Raw genomic sequence first — 9566 nt, 5'->3', positions numbered from 1 at the left:
TTTGGAAAGTACCCTATATCATGTAGATGATCATTTAAGATTGAAGTTTCTGAAAATTGTTGATCAGGATAGGCCATTGAAAATTGCATTCAGAAAATGGGATATCCACGAATATCCTCAGCTGCTGAACAGTGTTAGCACGATTTGGACTATAAAGACGGCTTCAAAAGCTGATACACCGCGATTTGTAATATTAGCATTTCAGACAAACAGGAAAAATGTAATGGGAAAGTCAATGTCGAAATTTGATATGTGCAAATTGCACGATGTTAAACTTTTCCTGAATAGTGAATATCTGCCATATGATCGTATAAATGGAAACAAACAACTTTTGTACAAAATGTTTATTGAATTTGCGCCCAGCTATTATAATTTAGGACTTCATACTGATTATGGTACAGTTGTAGATTATAAAACTTTTACTGATTGCTGTCCAATAATTGTACTAGATTGTTCACATCAAGCTGATCATTTAACATCGTCAACAGACATTCGATTGGAAATGGAGTTTACAGAAAATGTGCCAAATTTAACGACTGCATATTGTATTTTGATAAGTGACACATTAGTAGAATACAAACCATTGAGCGCATTAGTTCGTGAAGTACAGTAATTTTGACGCAAGAGCGAGCTATGCATGACGAAGGAGGAGGGGGGTATATAAAAGTGTGTGTATGAACAGTAATTACATCAGTGTTCAGTTGTAATGTGTTCTAATAGCTTGAATAATAACATAGATAATCCTCAGTCGTCGTCGTCGTCGTCATCGTTATCATCATTATCATCATCATTGTCATCATTGACAAAAGCAAAATTTGATGCATTTGTACATAGAATGTGTGCATGCACCGACGGACAACAGAAAATGGACGATGATGAGCAAGTATCAACAAAATTTTGAGACTTTGGCATACAATGCGACTTGGATAAAGAAGAAGAAGAATTGGAGAAGGAGGCAGCAAGAATTAAGGAGGAGGAGAGAAGAGTAAAGAAGAATGCGACAGGAAAAATGATGACATTGATTTTGCTGTAGTCGAGTTTCATTTTTTCAAAAGTGATGATAATTTTATCATTATTAAGAGGTAGCCATAATCGATTACAAACTACGACATATTGTGCTACACTTTAAATCACCATTTCCGAAAACATTACTGAGTAGAAAAATGTACCGTGATGTCAGCTGGCTTGAACATAACTATCATAAAATTAGATGGGACCAAGGCGACTTAATTTACACTGACGCGCTGCTTGCTTCATATTTGCAAAATTATACCACAATCTATACAAAGGGAAGAGAAAAAACACAGTTTTTGAAAAGGTTACACGACAATGTGCTTACTATGCCGGAGGATATTCAAAAACCAGACTATACAATGTTTGAAAATTCTTGGTGTTTTAGTGTATGCAAAATTCATAACAAATCGTCCAATGGCCGGTATGCGTTGTTCAGTGCGTATCATTATTTGACAATCTTGATGTGTAACAAGCAAACAAAGGAGAATAGTGCTGCTGCTGCTTCAATGCCTACAAAAAATATGAGTTCATTGAATCGTAATGCTGCTGATATCGATTATACATGCGAAAATAATAGAATGGAAAGTATGAAACATTGTAAGCTGTTAACTAAACAACGAAAACGCAACTATGCCCGACAAGGTTTTTATTTTGATGGGGAAAGCATACTATGTGCTTATTGTGGATTTGATTTGATTTCGCATAAAGCGAGAGTATGCAGTCTGACCTGTAGCGGTGGAAGGGAGAAGCGAAAAGCAATAAATTTCACTGTTCTAGTACCACTCATTTAGAGTACCTTCGGTAGCAGCAGATTGAAGAGCTATAATGAATCCACAAACTTGGTCTTATGCGCCAGAATGTTTAGAAATTAAATTACAAAACTACATTGAATGGTATGATTTGTGTCAAAAAGCAATAGAGACAAAAAACAGTAGTATTGCTAGACAATTGAAAGCAATATTTCTAATACAGTTAATATTAACGATATCAGTGATTACTTAGCTTATTACAGACCCTTTAGTTTGAATGTAAACAAGCTAATAAGAATTGAAGAAGAAATTTTAAGATCGCTAGAGGTGAACAAAGGAGAAGAAGATGCGGCGACTAGCTGTAAAGAAGAGGTGGGAGAAGAAAGGAATGCGCCTACATGTAAAGAAGAAGAAGAAGCGACTAGCTGCTGTAAAGAAGAGGTGAGAAGAAAGGAATGCGGCTACATGTAAAGGAGAAGAAGAAGAAGAAGGTAGAAAGGTGTAAAGGTGAATGGCGGGAAGTCAACAGAAGGAAAGGTGTAAGGAGGCGGAGGGGAGAACGAGTCAACAGAAGGAATGTGGAAGGAGTCGACAGGAAACGGTTGTGGGGGGCTGACGGCTTAACAGGTTTGCTCAGTCTTCAACCGACAACCCACGCAAGCATATAGCTGCTTTGTTATTCTTGCACTCGATCGCGGTAAGCTTTCTTATTATTATTATTATTATTATTATGGACACCATCTGCAGAGAAGCAACACTGAAATGATAGACTTTTTAGTATGAAGTCATTCAATCATATTTCGAAAACTGAATATCCAACGGTCTCACTCAAATCTTGACCATGATTCATGGTACCGTGTTGTACACGCTAGATTGGTGAGAACACAACAGGGTCAGCGAATCATAATGAGGTTATACGATCATGACAGCAATGGTGACTATTATTGCGAAGTTTACTTACCTGAGAAATTTCTGAGTGTATTGAATCTTCAAACACTTGAGGATTTCAACAAACAAAAACTCTATCTGAAGTGTGTACAACGAGAAGGTAAATCGCCTCTTGTTCTTCTAGAAGAAGAAAGGAATATATAAAAAAAAAAAAAAATAAAAAAAAAAAAAAAAAAAACCCATTCCCATCATTGATTGTGCAATAGGCCTAATGTTGATTAATACTTTGTATTGAATAACTAAGTGACATTCATTAGAGTTTTCTCAATATGGGGATAGCACATAAAAAAAGCGCCACCATTCCTTTTACAGCATAGTGTGGGAAAAATAACAATTCTCATGAAATGTATTTTTTTTCATTCTTCCTGTGGTTGTGGAAAAAAGGAACATATTGTTGTGCAATAGGCCTAATGTTGATTAACACTTTGTAATGAATAACTATAGTAGTATGTAGAATAGATTAGCCTATCTATTCTACATCCTATTATAGCAACATTCAATTAGAGTTTTCTCAATATGGGGAAAGCACATTAAAAAAAGCGCCACCATTCCTTTTACAGCATAGTGTGGGGAAAATGACATCTCATACGTGAACAAATATGAAATGTAATTTTTTTCATTCTTCCTGTGGTGGAGGAAAAAAGGAACATGCAGTATATTGTTGTGCAATAGGCCTAATGTTGATTAACACTTTGTAATGAATAACTATAGTAGTATGTAGAATAGATTAGCCTATCTATTCTACATCCTATTATAGCAACATTCAATTAGAGTTTTCTCAATATGGGGAAAGCACATTAAAAAAAGCGCCACCATTCCTTTTACAGCATAGTGTGGGGAAAATGACATCTCATACGTGAACAAATATGAAATGTAATTTTTTTCATTCTTCCTGTGGTGGAGGAAAACAAGGAACATAGTTTAATTTGCACCAAACTTTGTGCGCTAGTAGTGTAGTTTGAGAGTTTAGTGCTAGTAGTGTAGTTTGAGAGTTTAGATATCTGCGATTTTAAAGATTTTAAATGTGGGGATATTTTTAATATGCAAATTAAGCAGGTGTTAACTGGGGCAGCAGATGTCAGTTAACACCTGCTACAACAAAGATGGCCGCCGCCGCTGGGGGCTGGGGAACCTCTTGGTTGGGGAGATGACAGATGGACACCTGCTACAATGGCCTCTTCCTATTGGTTGGGATGGTGGTGGCACTAGGGAAGGGGGACGCCATTTTGAACACGCCCCTTGCTTCCTATTGGCTGGAGGCGGGGACAAAATGGCTGACTGGGGCAGGGGGGGTGGAGGGGGCGGGGCCAAAATGGCTGACTAGGGCTGGGGGGGTGGAGGGGGCGGGGTCAAAATGGCTGACTAAGGCTGGGGGGGTGGAGGGGGGCGTGGCCACGCCCCTTGATTCCTATTGGCTGGGGGCGGGGCCAAAATGGCCGACTGGGGCTGGGGGGGTGGAGGGGGAGGCCACACCCCTCGATTTCTATTGGATAGGCAGCTCTCTCAAAACACCACTACTGATCAACAATTGAATTTTCGATAAAGAACTTTGGTTTCTAAATTATTTCTACTCAGTGACCAAGGCACAATCTAGAAAAATAATTTTTATCACATATACATCACTCACATTATATGTGATAGAAAGCCCCAATATGGAACAAAAGAGAGTATGGGGTGATAGTATAACACTCACATCATAAAAGCATCATAAACTGAATAAATTGCAATTTTAAAAAATATCTTAAAATATGCCCAACTATTCTCTCCGATTATAGGAAAATAATGTGGAGTTTGGAAGAAATTGGAATTTACCACACATTATCCTGTTTTAAGTGTATGAGAGTTTAATTTCTAGAATAGAAATGCCCTCCAAGTTGGTTGAAGAGGTTGTCATCCTTTCGTAGTCTTTCAAACAGGCATTCAACCAATCCACTTGTCTTAGAGAATTATCATTTTTTTAGAAGGAATATAATATATTGTAGGGTACTTATAGTATGAATTCATAATCTTACTTTTCAATTAATGATTCATTTTTATTAAATACATTATTATTGGATCATGAAGAGTTGGTTTTCCTTTTCACAAATAAAAAAAAAGAATGAGAGATTAACAATAAAAGAACAAGTATCATTTGAGAATTCCTCTCACAAATTATAAATGAGAAATATGTGTTTCACAATACGAGAGCAAGTATTCAATACAATTCTCAATAATTACTGAAAATTCCCCACGCAGTATGCATGCTTTAATATATATTCACCCTTATATTTTGTTGTAGTTTCTAATTAGAGAGATTAAACCAGAAAACTATTTCTTGATCTGGCCTGATATGGAAGCCATAATTTTTCTGAAAAAAGAGATTCTCCTCCCAATAATAGTTAACAATAGTTAACACTCACACTTCCTCCTACTCCATCACCTCCTTCTTCCCCTTCATCTTCCCCTTCTTCTTCTTCTTCTTCTTCTTCTTCTTCTTCTTCTTCTTCTTCTTCTTCTTCTTCTTCTACTACTACTTCTTCTTCTCCTTCTCCTCCTCTTCCTTCAGCTCCTCCTCCTCCATTTTTATCTTCATTTTATTCATCTCCATCTTATTCTTCTTCTGCTATTTCTTCCTGTCTTCTTATTTTTCTTTTTCTTCTAGGAGGAGGAAGAAGAGGAGGAGAAAAAGAAGAAACAAAGAAATAGCAGAAGAAGAATAAGGAGAAGAAGAAGAAAATGAAGATGAGAATGGAGGAGGAAGAGGAAGATGAAGAGCTGAGAATAATAGTGGAAGAAGAAGTGAGAAGAAGGATAATAATTATGAGAGGGAAAGAAAATGATCAGAAGTTCTTCTTTTTCTTCTCTTACTTCTCCTTATCTGTCATATCCCATCATCACTCCTCCTTCTCTTATCATTATTATCATCATTATCATCATCTCATCCTACTCTTTTCTACTCATGATCATCAAATGATATTTTCTTCTTATTTTTCTCATTATTCTTATCATCCTCCTTTTTTTCTCCTTATCATATTAAAGAACTTCTCATATCAACAGATTATAGAAAAATATAAATTATTTATATTCATAATTCAGCTATAGAGTTGTCAGAGCAGAAAGCTACATGTCACAAAGGAATGAAATTGTTTGTCTTTTATAATAGGCCATTAATTGGCCTTTGGTTGTGCTTGCAATATTATTGTTGAGGCTTCCTCAGAAATGAGTTGAAAGCCTGGCAGGCTGCCAGATACAGCTATAAAAAACCGGATCAAAAGACTGACACTCTCCTTCCATATTCCCATGCCAGCCCACTTTTCTCCTTCCACTCATTACAAGCCATTACAAGCGACTGTTGACATGCTTATGCGATCTGGTGGGACAATGCAGAACTAACTTATGTGTGATATTATAAATGCACTACGTTGTTATTCTCATTATAGGAGATTTCTCCGCTATGGCATAGTTGTTTGGGGAGGCTGTTTCAACTGTCATATTGCTGAATTATTTTTAGCACAAAAACTGATAATTAAAAGTATATTAAGCAAACCCAGGTTCTATCCAACGGATATGGTTTTTAGTGATTTTGAGGTCATGTCTATACGTCAATTATACATAAAAACCGTAATTGAGTACTTAATAAAATATAGATCAGATTTTCCTCTCACATTGAACTCTACACTCAATTTTTATAATCTAAGGGCCACTGCTAACAAATATGTAACCTATAACACTAATATTGAATTTATAAGGAGGCAGTTAATTCACATAGGTACTAAAATAATAAACCTTAATCCAAATCACTCTCTCATGGACAATAAGATCAGCGGAAAAATTGAACTGGACATACAGTAATTTCCTCTTCCATTTAGATACCTATATAATTACCTAATTAATAAATTATAAATTATAAATTACCTATATAGATACCTAATTGAATTATTACTTCTTTATTGATAAACTGTAGCCTATTGGAAATTGCAATTATACCTACATTAATCGAATTCTTTTTATTCTTCTCTCTATGAATCTGTGCGATTCTTCTCGAATAATAATAAAACAATAATATATAAGCTACAGTAGTTATTTCATTCACCAAGCACTGTTCACCAGTGTTGGTATACATAATAAATATAGTCTGATGATCGAAACTAAATTATTGTCTTTGAGTGGATTATTTTTTTTTTTTTTTGTACTATACGTACAATAGCCTAGTCTATTATAATCAATAAACCTAAATAATCAATAATCATAAATATAAATAATACTAGCAGGTAACCTATGCTCTGCAAGGCTATTGTTAAAGCACAGGATAGATTGAATTCAGCTTTATAGTTCTTGACTTTAATCAAGCAGAAACCAAAAATCCCTATTAAAATGAATGACAAATAGAATTATCATTGTGATTAGTGCCTCACACTTTCAAATTCATCCTCCAACAGAACAAAATAAAAGAGCTTTATATTTTGTTAATGATTTCCAAGATTTCAGAGCCTTTGTGATCAGAATCTTCAAAGCCTTGATCAGTATTTATAATTTTTTAAGTATCGACGAATTGCTTTAAATTCAGCCAAAATCTTGCTCGAAATTAGTGAAGATTTGTCTAGTCTCAACAAATGGATTCACAGCGCTTTTATTTGTTTTATTGGAAGGAGTTCAGCATATAAACTATTAACTAAACACGGCAAGTTCTCAGAATTTAATACGTAGTACCGCATCAAAACTTCGGAGCATTCGCGTTGGTGTGCACCTGCTATTAACAATAACAATCGCTTGCCAATCGCCAAAGTTGTTGGCTAAACAACTTGGATAAACGGGAATGATTTAGATCTCCAAATTTTGCACATAGATTCTAAAAATATCAATCTCGTGCACCTGGAAGCCCAAATTTTAATTTTCCTTCTACATTTTTCAGAATTAATGTTTAAATTTTTCATTAATGGTACATTCGATTTCATTAAAAAATCACCAAATCATATGGTCGAAATTAAAAAATGAACATCTGTTTCTATATTGCTTTCTACCTGAAAAACATAGATTCACAAAGAGTTTCAAAGAGATTCAAAGAGTTTATCAGAGATTGACAATGGTGTAATAACCGAAACCGGTCTTTCTAATTATCAATAAAGCAGTGGTTTTTTGACAATTTCTTAGTCTTTTTCATTCAATAGTTTTGGAACTTCGTTTTCCTGATGCAATGTTTAGGCCTACACGTGGCATGGATTATTAATTTTTCAGCTAGAACAATTTTTGAGACAAGTGCTAAATAAACGTCTACAGTTTCATCAATGCTGTAACGGAAATATGAAAAAGCATGCAGTTAATATGTCTTTGAATGAAGGTGTTGTTATTTACATAAAGAAATTATATTCTTCCATTTTCATTTAATTAAAATTTCAAAATTATTCAAGCCCTGATAGAATGACTGACTCACTGTACAGTCAGTCGAAAATAATTTTAATATTGGAATGAGGGGTATTTTGGCAAGCTGAGCGAAAAAATTAGGTCATATGCACCTTTTCGTTATATCTATCTTCAAATGAAAAATGAGTTTTGTGGGTTGTCAAAACTCCCTCTGAAAGGGAAACTACTCAACTTATTCTATCTTTTCGTAAAATAACAATGATCATCCATCCATCTATTATCTTCTGTACTATAATGAAGGAAAGAACTGGATTATACACGTATACAGGTGTAAAGTATAGGAAAATTATGTTTGACGCATTATCATGTCAGAACTACTGGACTGATTAACTTGAAATTTTGCATATAGATTCTTGCTTAACCGAGGGTGGTTATAGACCAATTTTAAATTCTTCAAGATTTGATTGCATCACGTTTTCAGTTTGTCAAGTTTTCAATTATTTGTCATGCTTCCAGTTTGTATGGAAGCAGCAGAAGATTTCTCTTAAAAGGGGAATTAGAAGATAGGTATGATTGGGGATCCTTTTCGAATGATAAAAACAGGTTTTCTGTCACAGCCAAATTTTTTCCGCCATTCTCAATCCAACTTCTTTTTTTAATTGAAAGGTGGTCATACTGATTCACTTGAAATGCAGCATATAAATTCTTAATCAACCGAGGATTCTTATAGGCCTATTTTGAATTCTTCTAGATTTCATTACGTCAAGTTTGAAGAAAGTCCCTTGTGAAGCACGGGTTACCTGCTAGTATATAATATTACAATAGTTATAACTTTAGTATTATCTCCCCAAATTTATTTTATTGATATATTGTTGTATTGGAAATATAAAGATTAGATTTTTAATATTGTATGACAAAATATTTTTATTGTATATATATTTCGGCGGCGCCCTCAATTTTGCCGCCCTCAGACAAGAATCTTACTTACCTTCCACCAAGACAACGTAGCTCTTAAAACTTAGAAATTAAGAATTTAAATCTCATCAACAATTGTGAGAATCTTCAATGATAACCTCCGAAAAAATAGAAAAGAGCATATTAAAAAAGTTTGAGTTTCAAACAAATAACCAAATAAATACCAGAGAAGAAAAAAGCCTATTTAGAGATTGAAATTTTTATTATGATGTACATTAGTCATTGAAAAATACTTGTGAGTTACAAACATAATCTAAAATAGACCAGAGAGCCTCTGCGAGCGATAATCACCCAATCAACTCAAAGCGCGCCAAAGACTATTTGAGCCGGGAAATTCAAAACCGGTCTTACGGAGTCAAATCGCCCGAACAGTTTTTCGGATCTGGAGGGGAAAAGAGCCATGGAAAAATTCTACAAAAAAACAGGAACATTTATCTTAACATTAGTGTCCTTCCCATAAATTTTCAAGTCAATCTGTCAACAACTAAAAAAGTTATTGTGATATTTCGAATTTCATGTCTTCGAACGATCAAAGTACAA

Source organism: Nilaparvata lugens, chromosome X, assembly GCF_014356525.2.
Source record: "Nilaparvata lugens isolate BPH chromosome X, ASM1435652v1, whole genome shotgun sequence".
Classification (NCBI taxonomy): domain Eukaryota; kingdom Metazoa; phylum Arthropoda; class Insecta; order Hemiptera; family Delphacidae; genus Nilaparvata; species Nilaparvata lugens.
This window is presented reverse-complemented; position numbering follows the sequence as displayed.